The sequence below is a fragment of the Callorhinus ursinus genome, unplaced genomic scaffold (genome assembly GCF_003265705.2).
Source record: "Callorhinus ursinus isolate GAN/ISIS: 27379988/994484 unplaced genomic scaffold, GSC_fseal_2.0 scaffold39, whole genome shotgun sequence".
NCBI lineage: Eukaryota > Metazoa > Chordata > Mammalia > Carnivora > Otariidae > Callorhinus > Callorhinus ursinus.
Genome location: NW_027397101.1, coordinates 19161063 through 19176887, shown reverse-complemented (window position 1 = coordinate 19176887; position 15825 = coordinate 19161063). Strand labels below are relative to the sequence as shown.

The window sequence follows — 15825 nt, the reverse complement described above, 5'->3', positions numbered from 1 at the left end:
ATAGTGGCTTTGGCAGCATCCAAGAACCACAGACTTGACTCAGTCACAACCATTTCCTGAAGATTACTGCCAACAGAGGCAGCGCCATCTCCTTGGGCAGCGGTATCAGCTGGGGGAGCCAAGCTGGAGCAAACGTGGTCAATGAAGTGGGTAGAATGGTCTGTGGGCATATTTGAGGCATCCTTTTGGGGGCTGTCAGAATTTATTGTGGCATGCTTAGGTTGGAAATTCACCCCTCAGGTGCTCTTGGCCTTCCCTATCCACAGAGTTCTTCATGATTTGTTCCCACCCAGACACTGCTGTGGTGATGAGCCGTGAAGTCCACAGGGTAAAACCCAGGAGTCCTCACCTCATGTCATACCTTCTACTTGCTGTGGGATCTCCACAGTATCCAAATAAGAGCTACCTGGAAGTGTAAGAGAGTTATTACGTCACAGTGCAAACTTTGACCTGTGTGAAATAGGGCCCCTGGGTTCTCCTGGCAGCTAGTCATTTCTATGGATTCTTGGAAGATTAAGTAATCAGCCCAAGGGGTGGCAATCTCCCGCATACACTCTTCTGTCAGCTCCCCTCCTTTGCTGCCTCACACGCCTTTTCCCTCATTTCTGTTACCTGGGTTGTAGTCCCTAACAAAGAAGTAGTGCACATGTTTTTGCCTCAGGCTCTGGGCAACAAAGCAGAAGGTAGGATGGAGCTGTGAAGCAGTGGGGCTGGGGCTAATGTAATTCAAGGCATTAAAATTTAAAACAACCTCTTTTTATGCTTCTTAGTCTAGTGAAGGCAGGTAATTCAAGTCTTGTGTTCTTCACTAGATCAAAATATGGAGCTCCCTGTATTGACTGTCAAGTTTAGCCTAATCATCATCCTAATCTAGCAGTCTAGAAAGCTCAGGTAAGCTTTAACTGCTCCTTCTCTAGAATGCTCCATGGCTAGTCATTCCCTCCTTGTTTCTGCCTCCCCTATATCTCCTCCATTGGTTGGGTTTTCTCTGTCCTTGCTGCCACCATACTGGTTGAGGCTTCTGTCATTTTCGTGTATTGCAAGAGTCTCCTAGCTGGTTTCCCCACTTTGTCCTTTCTCCTCTCTGGTCTGTCTGGTCAATCTTCCCACCCAAAGACCCATCTTCTTCATGTGCTACAACCTCCAAGACTTAAAGAATACAGTCAAAGTTACCCTTGAAAATTCCTTACCTATTTTGGCCCATGAAACACAGTATGAAGTATTTCTGCAAACATACTAGCAAGCAAACATAAGGGAATTTAATTCTATCTCCTAGTAAGTCCAAACACAGCTGGCTGCTCTTCTTGCATTAGAACAGATTGTTGTCTTCAAGTTAAACACCCAATGGAGTTTTGACGTGAGTTTAAGGGCTATGTTGTATGAAACACGCATCTCTAAAAACAATGGTCACCCTCAATGAGGTGAGATGCTCACATCATGAGAAGCACTCGAGAACCAAGATGACTGAGAAAAGAAACAGAGACAACTGCCTTCTCACACTCACTCTGGCCACGTACTCCTGAGGGGAAAGGTAGGCAGAGCTGGCTACTCTCTGTACATTGCTTTCTCTCACTCTCTCTCTCTCCCTCGCCTTTCCCAGAGCCTTAGCTAATACCAAGTAAATGCACATGTGGTGCGATTACACTAGAGACACCCACACACCCCGTGAGCACGCCCGCATGCAGTAGACACTCGATGAATGGATAGACATGACAATAAATTAAACCAAGAATACTCAGTCCCGATCCTGGTTCTAGCATGACAAACTGTGCAGTATGGCAAGTCATTTTACCGTCCTATGACTACATTTTTTGATTCCTACAAGTATGTAATTGATTTACTTGCCCCAAGTTCCTTTGTCCAGCTTGTATGCATAAAATACCTAGCTTTTATTATTAATAATAACTATGACTGTATAAACTCTTGTAGTAGACTAAACTAGGGTCTTTTAATAAATTGTTTATAATTAAACACATGATAATTAACCCTAGAAAGGGTTACATATTAGATTTTACATTAACCCTATGAAGAAGCTGCAAAACTCTTCTAATTATGAACAACTTCCACAGGTGTGTTTTTCAGTCTTTTTTTTTGGTTATAAATCCAAAAGAGTCATTCTTCAAGCGTCCACTCACAGCATCTTTTGGTGTTGGCAGTATTAACGAGCCTTTGCTTTAACAGGTAGATATGTATTGATATACTGCAGCTTGTGGAATCAAAGACAACTTGCCATTAAGACACACAAACATTTTGGGGCACCTGGGTGGCTCAGTTGGTTGAGCGACTGCCTCCGGCTCAGGTCATGATCCTGGAGTCCCGGGATCGAGTCCCGCATTGGGTTCCCTGCTCAGCAGGGAGTCTGCTTCTCCCTCTGAGCTTGCCCCCTCTCATGTACTCTCTCTCTCTCTCTCATTCTCTCTCTCTCTCTTTCAAATAAATAAAATCTTAAAAAAAAGACACACAAACATTTTATGAATAAGAAAGGAAAAAGTATTTCCTTTTTTTTTATTCTTAAGTATGGTTTAATACTCTTCTCCATTTTTGTACATCACAATCACTGCTTAGGATCTCTCAGTAGAGGCTACAGAGAATGCAAAGGCTACAGTTTTCGCCTCCTCTTATTTACGTGTTTGTATGTGTAAGTGTAATACCTATCAGTATATACTGATACACACATCAATATATAATGCAATATATATCAACAAAGAGAACACATGGATTAAAGAAACACAAAAATTTGGCATCATTTCCAAACTTAAATAGTAAAAATAAAAACTACAAAAGGACCTGCATACCCTAAATGTATCATGTGAAACAACAAACATATTCAAAAATGTAAATTTACATCCAATTTCTCTGGTCAAGAAAGGAAAAAGTATTTCCAATTAAAAAGAAACACTATGCTTTCTTGTCACATATAATGTTCATTTTATGCTTACTGAAAAAGCTTTTTCAGTCTCAGACCACTTTTTTAAACCCATATCACTCTCTGTGCACATATGAAATGTAGGTAAAATAAATGGTTAAAGTTTTCCTAAACCTGCTACCTAATCAGAGGCTGAGTCTCCTGAGTTAGTTAGAATTGTTGCTGTGCATGTTTTTCAATATAATTACTTTCAGCAGCACTGGTGATGCAGCATTTCTTAAAGAGAACGTATTGAAGAATTAAATCATCGATGTTGGGTTTGCAGTTACATAGAGTTAGCCGACTTTTGACTTCAGCTCCGGAGACCCTGCTACATGCGTCTGACTCATCACCTTGTCATACCCTTCCTGTCACCATTTAGTTTCTAATGGTTAAAAAAAGTTCTGCTATTTTCTGCATCTGAGATTTGTCTTCCGAGCCTCCTATGCCCATTTTGCACTTTTTTTTTTTAAAGATTTTATGTATCTGAGAGAGAGAGCATGAGCAGGAGGGTAAGGGGTAGGGGGAGAGGGAGAGGGAGAGGGAGAGGGAGAGACAAACTCCTCACCGAGCAGGGAGCCCGATGTGGGGCTCTATCCCAGGACCCTGGGATCATGACCTGAACTGAAGGCAGATGCTTAACTGACTGAGACAACCAGGGGCCCCAGTTTTGTGCTTTTGATGCTGGCATTTTTTATGTTTACACATGCACAGGCAAAAGTAAATATATTGAGATAACAGTTATTGTAAGTCACCGCTGATTAGAAAGCACACCATTTCAGAAATGTTAAAATGCAGGGGTGTGGGGTGGGGGAAGGGCATCTTAGCACCCATGAAATATATTAAAATGCAAGGTCACGGCCAGAGGAGCTTTGGCCTTAGAAATCCATGTTTAAGGAGGAGGAAACTGGTTCAGAGAGAACAGGTCATTTGCCTGAGGCCACAACGTCCCAGATGATTCCAAAGCACCTTCTACAGCATCACACTGTCTTGCCTCAGAATCCTAGCCAGCAGCACGTGGGCTTTTACCTTAAAGCAGCCCCCCATTCTCTTATTCTTATACCTTTAGTGGGGCTTCCAGCCACACGCCATCATGACCACAGTGGCCTCAGTGGGTGTTGTCGTCCCACTGTTTCCCTGAAGGTCTCTGCTGCTTCTCTATTTATTAGTAGAGTTAACGAGAGACCTTCAGTCTCCAAGAAACCAGATGAGACAAATAACATCACGTGGCCAAAATTAAGACATTTTTACCAGAGAAGAATGAAACACAGCAGTTTCAACTGACCAGAGATTTGGCAACACGTTTTATGGATTTCATTGTGCACCATTCTGATTGTTGGCAGCCAATGAAACCAAGTGCAAAATTCCAATTATGGCCTCATTTTAACCTAAACTCTACATTTTTCTCTGGTTTCCCCCTAATTGTAATTCTTTCATTATACATCTGAAAATCTGGTATAGATTTAAGTGTTTCCAAATAGCATCAGGGGTTTCTGCTAACTTGCTATACTTTAGTGTAAATTTGATCACGGTTGGCATGATCAAACTTTAGGTATTAGCTTTCGCAAGGCCAGTTGCTTCCTGATCCATCTTTTCTGTCTCTAGTGCATAAAAGATTATCTTCCAGGTGACATCTGCTGTGGGTTTTCTATATATGCCCAGCCACACACATGACAAAGATGAAACTATTGAAATAGAAGCATTTGCTCCCACTGTGCAGCCACGAAGGATATATTCTTTGTTGCCTAACCTGCTATCATGCTTGGGCCTCTGTCTTACCAGTTGTAGTAATGGCTGGAACTGCAGAATTGAAGCCCCCAGATGCAGGGAGTAGATTAATGTGCATAGGAAAGGACATCAAGCTGCCCTAGGAAGGACACATCTGCAGAGAGAGAAAAAGAGGTTATGTGTCAGTTCGAGTTTTGAGGAAAACACGGAAGAGTGCTAACAAGCTACTACCTAAGACAGGGAACTTTAAGGAGAGAACAGTGTAGTAAGTATTTTTAGAAAATTTTACTTTCTTTAGTACTGTGAGATGTGATTTCTTCCCTTTGCATAATCTTTAAAAAATGCTTTAGTAGACCCACATTATTTTTCATGACTTTGAAAGATTTAGATTTATATTTTCTTTGAAAGAAGTGTTTTACTAAGAAAAAAGTAAATAAATAAAAATAAAGACTTCGGGGGCACCTGGGTGACTCAGACAGTTGAGGGTCTGACTCTTGATTTCAGCTCCGGTCATGATCTCGGGGTCCTGGGATCGAGCCCTATGTTGGACTCCACATTCGGTGTCGAGTCTGCTTGTCCCTTTCCCTGCCCCCGCCCCTACTTGCTCTTTCTCTCTCAAAATAAATAAATAAATAAAATCTTTAAAATAAATAAATAAAGACTGAGAACAAGAGCTAGAAGGCTCTTATTTATGTTAACTACCACATAAAACCTCATGAGCCCAGCACTGTCACTTCCTATTCTGGGGAGTGACCGCCCACACCTAAGACTCTCTTCTCTCTATGTCCAGACAACACATCTTCCATGTTACCAACAGAGGTGGTGAAAGGAAGCAGATATGGAGTAAGGGAGGGAACATATTAAATAAACTCTGTACCACCATCTGGACAGTACAGGAATGGAGGCAGCGACCCTCCCCTGACTTCAGTGACCCTTCTCAATAAAATTCCAGCAGAGGTGAGAATGCCTGCAGTTCTTTGTTCTTTCCTTATACTGTAGGAAAAATAGGAGCTCAAACAGAACCTCTATTACAAATATTGGAAAAGCCAAAAATATTAACAATAAAATTCTCAAATATTTTGCCAACCCCATTATTTTCCCCCCAGAGGTTAGTTTAACACTCCTCTCTCCTACCCCCTGATATTATTGTAAGTGCTAAGTAACACTTTAGTGTATAAATATGGCCTGTCAGGTCTAATTGCTATGTGCAGAATTTGCTAAATAACAAAAGTAAGGGTACATATGAAGCTGCTTATAGAAAACTGCAAAGTATTTAAGTGATGGGAAGGGAATGTTATGATTGGAAGGAATATACATTTACTCTACCTAAAATTGAGGCAGCTATGTAAACAAAGTCAAGTTTCCATACACAAATGATCTCCCCCCACCCCAATTTTGAAAGTAACACCAAAAATGAAAAGAATCGCCATGAAAAGTGATCCCTGGGAGGCAGTGTTTGACATTGGCATAATATAACATGTAAATATCATTTTTTGTTAAACACAGCCCTAAAAGAGTCTGATGTTGAATTCCATTCTCCATTTACCACTGCAGTCTGTACCAAAGTGTATTAACAGTGAATAAAGTGTAGAAATAATTAAGTTTGAAACAAACAGTCATTGCCACCTTCAAAGGGTTAAATTCTCCTTCCCAATACTTGGAAATCCCTTCCTCGGACATTCAAAGATACTCAGGCTCCTAAAGGGTGGCATTCATTCCAGGACCAAATGAGAGTTGCAGTCATGTAACTTTCCTTCAAGCATTTGTGTTTATTTTAGAGAGAGTACTAAGAGTACTAAGTGTTTTTTAGGAATGACATCAACATTCAGGGTTGGGCCATTTCTGGGCTTAGCCTGATTATCCAGCCCCCACCCCCAGAGCTCCTATTTGTTGCTAAGATATATATCTTTGTATTTTCATACAGAAAACAATTATTCTTTCTGTCACGCTACCTTCAAATACCCAGGCTAGGACCTATCATGCTGAGATTTGCACACACCCTTGCAAACCACAACTTCCAAGTTTCTGTTCTGCCAAATGTCTCCCAGTCATTGAGAAAACCGCCACTACTTGGTCTCTACTTGTTAGGAAAATAATCCGTCCCTCAGGATTTCCTTGAAAGGGTTGCTCCTTCATATAAGGTCAGTCAAGTGAGTGTTGCTTCCAAGGGCGATCACTCTACTGGTAACACAATTACTTCTTTAGTCGTAGCTGGACAATTTGGGAAACATTTGGAGACTAATTTCCCATCCTTGGATCGGGTAGGTAGAGCTGTCAGCACTCACTTGCCTCTGCAAATTGATGCAGGAAGTAGCAGAGTTAACTCAACGTTGGACCAAAAGGCCCGATGGTGAGAATTTCTAAAGAACGGCATGATTAAGTATGTCACCTGACATTTATAACAAGATTTAGCACAGGGAGGTTTTATGGATGACATCACAATTGACTTTCATCACAATTGACTATTGGAATTTGAGTTTCAGAAAAGCTCAGGGATTTGCATAAAGGTACATGACTAGTAAATATGGGACACAGAATTTGAACTCAGATCATTATTTTCAGGAGAGAAACTGTATATGTGTAAACATATATGTAAATAAATATATAAATATAATTTTTCACAAAACCAATTACTGGAATATTTCCATTTTGAAGTAGCAAGCAGGTTAAAAATTCTACTTAGCTTAGAATTGATATCATTCCATATGTTATCACTATCATTCTTTCCTTCCTTTCTAAAAAGCTGAAAGTCAAATTTAACATGAAAATCATCATTGTTTGTGACACTGCTGGGAGGCAGATTTTCTTTTTCTCATAAAAAAAATACAGTACGTATTAAGCCTCTGGTAATCTTATACTAACCTTTGGTGAATTGGCACTTGCTCATACACAAGTATTGACTTGGTATCACTTGTTTTCTCAGAATTATTTTATTGCTTTGCCTCTTCCAGGTCCTGAAGTGAGTATCTGCACTGAGGAATACCAAAATTACATGTTTCTAGGAGTCTCAACTTAGGCAGAATAAAGATGGCTTTCCAATGCCATGGAAAAAAGTATGATACTTTTTATTATTTAAACAAATAGTATTTGTATAATTGACTATCCAGCTAGAAGAAAACAAGTTTAAACTCTTATTTCATTGTACATACGCAGCAAAAAATCCAAATAAATCACACATGTAAATGCAAACAAAAATAAGACATAGAAGAAAATTTAGAATACTTTATATGGTGCAAAAGTTGGGGAAACCTTTGTAAGCAACTCAAAGGGCTTTTAAGCTATAAAAGAAAAAAATAGATTTGTCTGTGTTGAAATTAAAATTATTTGTATGAAAAAGTATACCATATATAAAACCTAAAGATATGTGGTAAACTCAGAGAAAATATTTGTAATATATATGACAAAACAGGGAGTTAACTATTTTTATACATCAACAAAGCTCTTATGAACTTGTAAGAAAAAGACAATCTAATAAAAATTTGGGGGGAAAATGATTAGGAAACTTATAGAATAGGAAGTGCAAACAGACAACATCATATAAGATCTTCAACCCAACCAAGGGTAAATGAAATGCTTGGAGGCCATGAAATGGCCAGATCCCCAACAGTGAGGAACATAATTGACTAATGACTCCAGCTGTTGACTTGCGAGCTATGAAGGCCACACTTCTCATGCACCTGCCAGGCAATGACTGAGCACAATAGCCAACAGGTAGAAACAGCTCATATTTCCATCAACAGGTAAATGGATAAACAACACACTACCACAGAATATTATTCAGCCTTAAAAAGAAAGGAAATTCTGACACATGCTACAACATGGACGAGCCTTGAAAGCATTATGCTAAGTGAAATAAGCCAGTCACAAAAGGACAAATGCTGTATGAGTCCATTTATGTGAGGTACTTAAGTAGTCAAATTCATTGAGATAGAAACTAAGACGGTGGTTGCCAAGGGCTCTAGTGGAGGAAGGGAATGGGGAGTTATTGGTTTAGTTTTGCAAGAAGAAGATTCTAAAGATAGAAGAGAGTGATGGTAACACAATAATATGAATGAATCTAATGTCACTGGATTGTACACTCAAATGGTTAAAATGGTTAATTTTATGAAGTGTATTTTACAATTAAAAAAAGGGACAACCCACAGTTGTCCTATCTATGACTGAAAAAGTTGAAACTGATGTATCAGAGAGCTCCCTGAATCATGAAAAGGAAGGTATCTACTCCAAAGAAAGGGGGAGAAATTGTAAAAAAAAAAAAAAAAAAAAAAATTAAAATATGATGAAAGCTATCTTTCCTTCAGCTTTACAAATGATAACAGTTATTTTACTGTGTCTTGGGGAACAGAGCATTTTTAAATAAGCATTTGGGTGCCAGTTATGTTGCAGCCTCATTTTGGGGCAATTCCTTCAGAATTTAAAGAAACCGAACATTTTAAAAGCCAAAAATTATTTTCTACGGCTTTTTGAACCAGAAATGAAAAAGCTTCTGAGGCATGTGACAGGCTAAGTCATCATAATGCATTAGCTGGAATAATAGACACAATAGCTGAGAGCCAAAAAAGCCTTGCATAGTTTAGTTGTTGAACATCTGCTGGATAGAAAGTCAGTAAGTGGATTCATGGTACTGCCACTTCTTAACAATACAGTAACCCGCTGAATTAGAGCTTTAACTGGGAATATGAAGACTGATGTGTTATTTCTTTGCACGCTTGTGCTTTTGCCTTATGAATGGATACATCTACAAATGTGGCTATTTTGTTTATGTATGTCCAATATCAACACAAACTAAACACTGAAGATCTTACTCTATATGAATGCTAGGTTGCAGAGACAAGTTGTGTTGAATTCTGCTAAGTGTTGAATAACTTTAATTTCTTGCTTTAGCCTGGAATAACTATGCTGACATTTGCAGTGGTACCAAATTGTACATGTAGTTATTATATTCTTCACCACTTCACACTTGCAGTTAAAATTACAAAGGAAATTTTATTTAATAATGTCCTTTATGAAGAAGTAAAAAAAATTATTAAGCTTATTAAATACCTTTGAATACCTGTCTTTCTATAGGCTGTGTGGCAAAATAGAAAGTACACAGAAAACACTTCCTCAGCATGATGGCTATCGCAAGGAAAAACACTTGTGGGATTGTTTCAGTTGCTAGCTGAACTAGCCACTTTATTTTATTTTTTCACGAAGCATAATTTTTACTTGACAATGTGACTTACAGAGGAACTATGGTATTCACACAGGGTTTTAGCAGACATTTTTCTCAAAGATTGACAAAGGGAACCTGTTAGTCCAAGGTAAACAATGAGAGTATTTGTCACCAACAATAAAATTCAAGCGTTCAAGATATTTCAAAAGGTGAGAAATGTCTATCACTGTGACCTGGACAGATTAAACTTATTTCTGATGAGCAGGACAAGACTAGAGTGAGGCAAGGGAGGTACGCAGAGTACAAAATTTAAAGAGACACTCACCTGTGCACTTGTGATGAGCATCTGGTGATCTCTGGAAATGATGAATCCCTGTATTGTATACCTGATACTAGTATTACACTGTACGTTAACTAACTGGAATTTAAATAAAAACTTAAAGAAAAAATGAAGAGACATTCATTTGCAAGTGAGACACCTCACTCTTTTTAAAGAGATATTCAAGTTCAGGGTCAGGCAAGTACAGAGTTGGCACTTGCATGACCGAGAGTGAGTTCCTCCCTTAATTCTGCACCTGGGGTGCCTCACTTGCCTCACCCTAGTTTCATGCCTGCAGATGAGATTGGTAGTAATATAATCAATGTAATTTTTTTATATTCTATGGTAAAATGTGTCAACATTTAGAAGAATTCCATGACTCCTCAGTTAACCAATATTTTGACCCATGTATGAGGTTACAAAATCTTTCATGGGTAATATATTCATTCAAAGTATGAGACACACAGACAAGGATGTCCATTCTTGCTGCTTTTATTCAACATAGTACTGGAAGTCCTAGCTATGGCAATCAGACAAGAAAAAGGAACAAGAGGCATCCCTACTGGTAAGGAAGAAGTTAAACTGTCACTATTTGCAGATGACATGATACTATACATAGAAAAGCCTAAAGACTCCACCAAAAAACTACTAAAAGTAATAAATTAATTCTGTAAATATGCAGGATACAAAATTAATATACAGAAATCGAATGCATTTCTATACACTAATAATAAAGTAGCAGAAAGCGAAATTAGGAAAATAATCCCATTTATTATTGCATCAGAAAGAATAAAATAACCTAAAAATAAACTTAACCAAGGAAGTAAAAGACCTGTATTCTGAACACTGTACAACGGTGATGAAAGAAATTGAAGATGACAAAAATAAAGGGAAAGATACCCTATTCTCCAGGATTAGAATGATTAATGTTAGTAAAATGTCCATACTATCGAAAGCAATCTACAGATTCAATGCAATTCCTATCAAAATACCAGCATTTTTCACAGAACTAGAACAAATAACACTAAAATTTGTATGAAACCACAAAAGACTCTGAATACCTAAAGCAATCCTGTGAAAGAAGGACAGAGCTGGAGGTATCACAATTCCAAATTCCAAGGAATACTACAAAGCTGTAGTAATCAAAACAGTATGGTATTGGCACAAAAACAGATACATAGATCAACAGAACAGATTTGAGAGCCCAGAAATAAACACATGCTTATTTGGTAAATTAATCAATGACAAAGGAGGCAAGAATATACAATGGGGAAAAGACAGTCTCTTCCATAAATGATGATGGGAAATCTGGACAGCTACATGCAAAAGAATGAAACTGGACCACTTTTTTATACCATACACAAAAATGTATTAAAGACCTAAGCATGAGACCTGAAGCCATAAACATCCTAGAAGAGAACATAGGCAGTAATTTCTTTGGCATTGGCCATAGCAATGTACTTATGGATATGTCCCTTCAGGCAAGGAGAACAAAAGCAAAAATAAACTAGGGGGACTAAACCAAAATAAAATGCTTTTGCACAGCAAAGGAAACCATCAACAACACAAAAAGGCAACCTATTGAAAGAGAAGATATTTGCAAGTGTTGTATCCACTCATACGTGCAATCCAAACAAAACAATGAACAAACAAACAGACAAATACAGAGAACAAACAAATACAGAACAGGCAAATACAGAGAACAAGCTGATAGTTTCCAGAGGGGTAGGGGCTGGTGGGACGATGGGCAAAATGGGTGAAGGGGAGTGGGAGATACAGGCTTCCAGCTATGGAATGACTAAGTCACAGAGATGAAAAGAACAGCACAGGGAATATACATTATTGTAATAGCAATAGTATCGTGACAGATAGTAGCTACCACTTATTGTGAGCATAGCATGACTATAAGTTGTTGAACACTACATGGTACTAAAACTAATGTGTACATTGTATACTATACTTCAATTTAAAAATATACATATCAGGGGTGCCTGGGTGGCTCAGTCAGTTGAGCGTCTGCCTTTGGCTCGGGTCATGATCCCCAGGGTCCTGGGATCGAGTCCCAAGTCCTGTACCAGGCACCTTGCTCAGCGGGGAGTCTACTTCACCCTCTTTCTCTGCCCCTCCCCTTTGCCCATGCTCTCCCCACACCTCTCTCTCAAATGCATAAATACAAATCTTAAAAAATATATATATCAACATAAAAAAACATTATTTCTTTATTTTTTAAAGATTTTATTTATTTATTTGTCAGAGAGAAAGAGAGTACAAGGAAGGGGAGCAACAGGCAGAGGGAGAAACAGGTTCCCTGCTGAGCAATGAACCCAATGCGGGGCTCGATCCCCGGACCCTGGGATCATGACCTGAGCCAAAGGCAGACACTTAATTGACTGAGTCACCCAGGTCCCTAAAGAAATAAGGACTTATTTTTTAACAGTGAAATATACCATACATGTAAAAGAAAATTTATAATACATATGGGCTGTTAAAAGCATTATTATTTTAAACACTTGTGTGCCCACTACCCAACCTGTTCATTGCTAATAGTTGATTTAATAAATAAATCATTTCAGAGGGTAGCTACATTTGTGGTGAGCACAGCATAAGACATAAGGTTGCTGAATCACTCTGCTACACACCTGAAACTCACGTAACACTGCGTGTCAACTATACTTCAATAATTTTTTTTCATTTTTAAAATAAATAAGTAATGCAACAAATAGTGTATTACCAATATTTTAAAATCCCAAATGTACTTTAGTGCTGTGCCTTGTCTTCCCTGGTAGAGACATTGAACATCTTTTCATATGTCTGTTGGCCATTTGTATATCTTCTTTGGAAAAATGTCTATTCAGGTCCTCTACCCTTTTTTAAATAAGATTGTTTCTTTGGTGTTAAGTTGTATAAGTTCTTTACATATTTTGGATACTAACCTCTTATCGGATATATCATTTACAAATATCTTCTCCCATTTAGGAGGTTGCCTTTTTGTTTTGCTGATGGTTTCCTTCATTGTGCAAAAGCATTTTATTTTGGTGTAGTCCCAGTGTTAATTGTGTTTATCTTGATGAGGGTGAGGGCTGTGGGAGTAGAATGGGAGATAATAAGAACAATAATTAACATTTCTTTATATACCTCTGTATTATTTAACTTATTTAAACTAGCATGTACTGTGTTTATATTTTAGAAAATTCATAAGTAATTTTTTTAAGTTAATTGCTAGTTACACCGTTTTTCTTGTTCTTATGTCCCATCAAAAAGATTCAAGACATTTAAAGAGACACCAACCCTTTGGACTAAACTTTTTCATAGTTCTGAAAGGTGCTTCGTTCTCTCTCCAAAATGGAGTGGGAAATGGGGAAGAGAAATGGAGGAGTTGGATTATCAGGGGCAACTCTGCTATGTCATTGGAAAAAATGGGGATACCTGGAACATCAGAAACACCTAGGTCATAATTCAAAAATCATTTTTCAATGTCCAATACAAGAAAACCTGATTAAACCAAAGAGCCCAGAATTGGGATAGTTAAGATATTCTAATTAACAAAAAACCCCTTTTATTATAGCCCTTATTTAGAAAATCCTGACATGCACACCTTTTCCTCCCACGGATAGTGATAGACAGTTCCAAAGGAGCCTCACAGAGACCACTCCCTGCTCCCTGCTCTCAGAGCCCACCATGGCGAATCATTCTTTCTGAAGCCATTTTTCCTTTATCTATCCACACTGACACCACCACACTTGGGATAGAAGGCAAAATGCCCTCAGTCCTTCTCCATGGCAAGCCAAGGTCATCTGCCTTCGGTGGATCATTTCACATCCAGTTTCTCATTTGGGTCACATTAAAGAGATCAGAGCATGAAGAAAATCCCACATCTGTGACCTGTTTGGAGTAATTTGCTTGTTTTTCCTACAATTAAAGCCCGAGACCATACAAATCAATCTCAAGAATTCAAAATCCTTATTATTTTGGTTTTATATATTCAACTGATTATTTTTGAGAGTCATGTACTATTTGAGAATTTACATCCAATGGTTCCCATTCTTACACTCATATGCTTGTATTTCTTGTAGTTGCTATTAACAAGCAATATTTTTCAACATTGACTATGTTCCAGGCACTGTCCTAAACACTGGTAATATAATAATTAACAAGGCAGACATGGTCCCTCCCTCTTGAGGTTTTCAGCTTAGAAAATAAGAGTTTGCTAAAGGAAAGTAACACATAAAAATAAGCTCTCTTAAAGCCAGCCCGGCTGTCACACTGAAAATGATGGACGACAGAACTGCATGAAGCCTAAAGCTCTCTCTACTCTAAGATTCTCATGGTAGTGTAAAAACATAATACTGAATTCCGTAATTTAAAATATGGACATCAGTATTCCAAGAGCTCTATGATTGGATCTGTTAGTTAAAAGTACTAAATTAAGTACTAATGTTGATAAAGGCCCAAGTTCTGGTTTGAATTTCCTAACCTCATATTGGTAGATGGAGTTTGAATTTTCTGACCTAATTTCAGAAATAAAAGCAAACACTGGATGAATTTGTATATAAATGAGAGAAAGGGTTAGCATGAGAGTATTGTAGAAACTGTTTTAAATATTGGATAACAGAATGGAGTAGAACACCTAGTATACCAGAAGGGTAAATTTCTGAAATGTTTTTAATGAAGAGAAAATGTGTACACTTTATTTAAAAAAAAAAAACTATGCCCCATTGCACAAGAGGATAAATTGACTAATTCCTTCCACCTTGAGGTGTGAGAATTGTATTACTAACCCTTTTAAAATAAGAATTCATGCCTTACATAATTGTAACTTGATCTTTTTTTTTTCTTCTCAGGCACTTTACCTACTTACAGATGTCCTTTGTAGCAATAATATTTATATTAGTTGTGCCTACACCATGGTTTTCAAATGAATTTTCGTTTTGCTTTGGGAGTTGTCCATGTTGGTTTTTCTGAGAAACTCCCTAGTTTGAAGGTCAAGGAGTCAAAAAATAATAAAACCAAATAAAAATATCAGATGGTTCTCTGTGTTATTCTAATTATTCTTACCTTGGATCCAGTGACATTTTAAGATAATATTTGTCAATTTGTTCTCCTGAGAATTAATGATAAGAATGACAACAGCTGACATTTAGTGAATGCTAAACATAGTGCCAAGTACTGTTCTATGAGTTGGATATGTGTTGTCAGATTTATCCTTCTAACAGTCTATGAAGAAGGTGATTGTGGAATCTCCCTTTTACACAGTAACCTGAGACAAAGAAAGGTTAGGCAATTTTTCCGCGTACCTTGAAAGCTATCGCATGAAACCAGCAATATGACATCAGAGTTTACACTCTTTCCTTTTTTTCAAGTAAACCTTGTATTAAGGTATAACATAGCAAAAAGTATGCGAATCTTATGTGTGCAACTCAGTGAATTTTCACAAGGTAAATCTACCTGGGCAACACTACCCAGATTAAGAAATAAAGTATAACCAACACCCTGGAAGTCCTTTTTCATGCCCGCCTTTCCAAAGGTAACTACTACCCTGATTCCTAACACCATAGATTAGTTTTGCTTCTTTATGAGCTTCATGTAAATGGAATCATAAAGTATTTTCTTTTTGACTTCTTTTACTCAACATTATGAGTTTAAAATCATCCATGTTGTTAGGTACAGAAGTAGTTATTTTATTTTTTTGTACAGTATTCTATGACTATGCCACAATTT

The 15825-nt window shown here is 37.8% G+C and overlaps 1 long non-coding RNA gene across 1 annotated transcript; it reads left to right on the top strand.

Annotated features, from left to right (window-relative positions):
* The first annotated feature begins 565 nt into the window (after positions 1-565).
* On the top strand, positions 566-15101 carry LOC141370586 (uncharacterized). Its single transcript, XR_012374751.1, has 4 exons — positions 566-683; positions 813-891; positions 7585-7686; positions 14949-15101. It is a non-coding gene; the product is annotated as an uncharacterized lncRNA (long non-coding RNA).
* Positions 15102-15825: the final 724 nt, after the last annotated feature.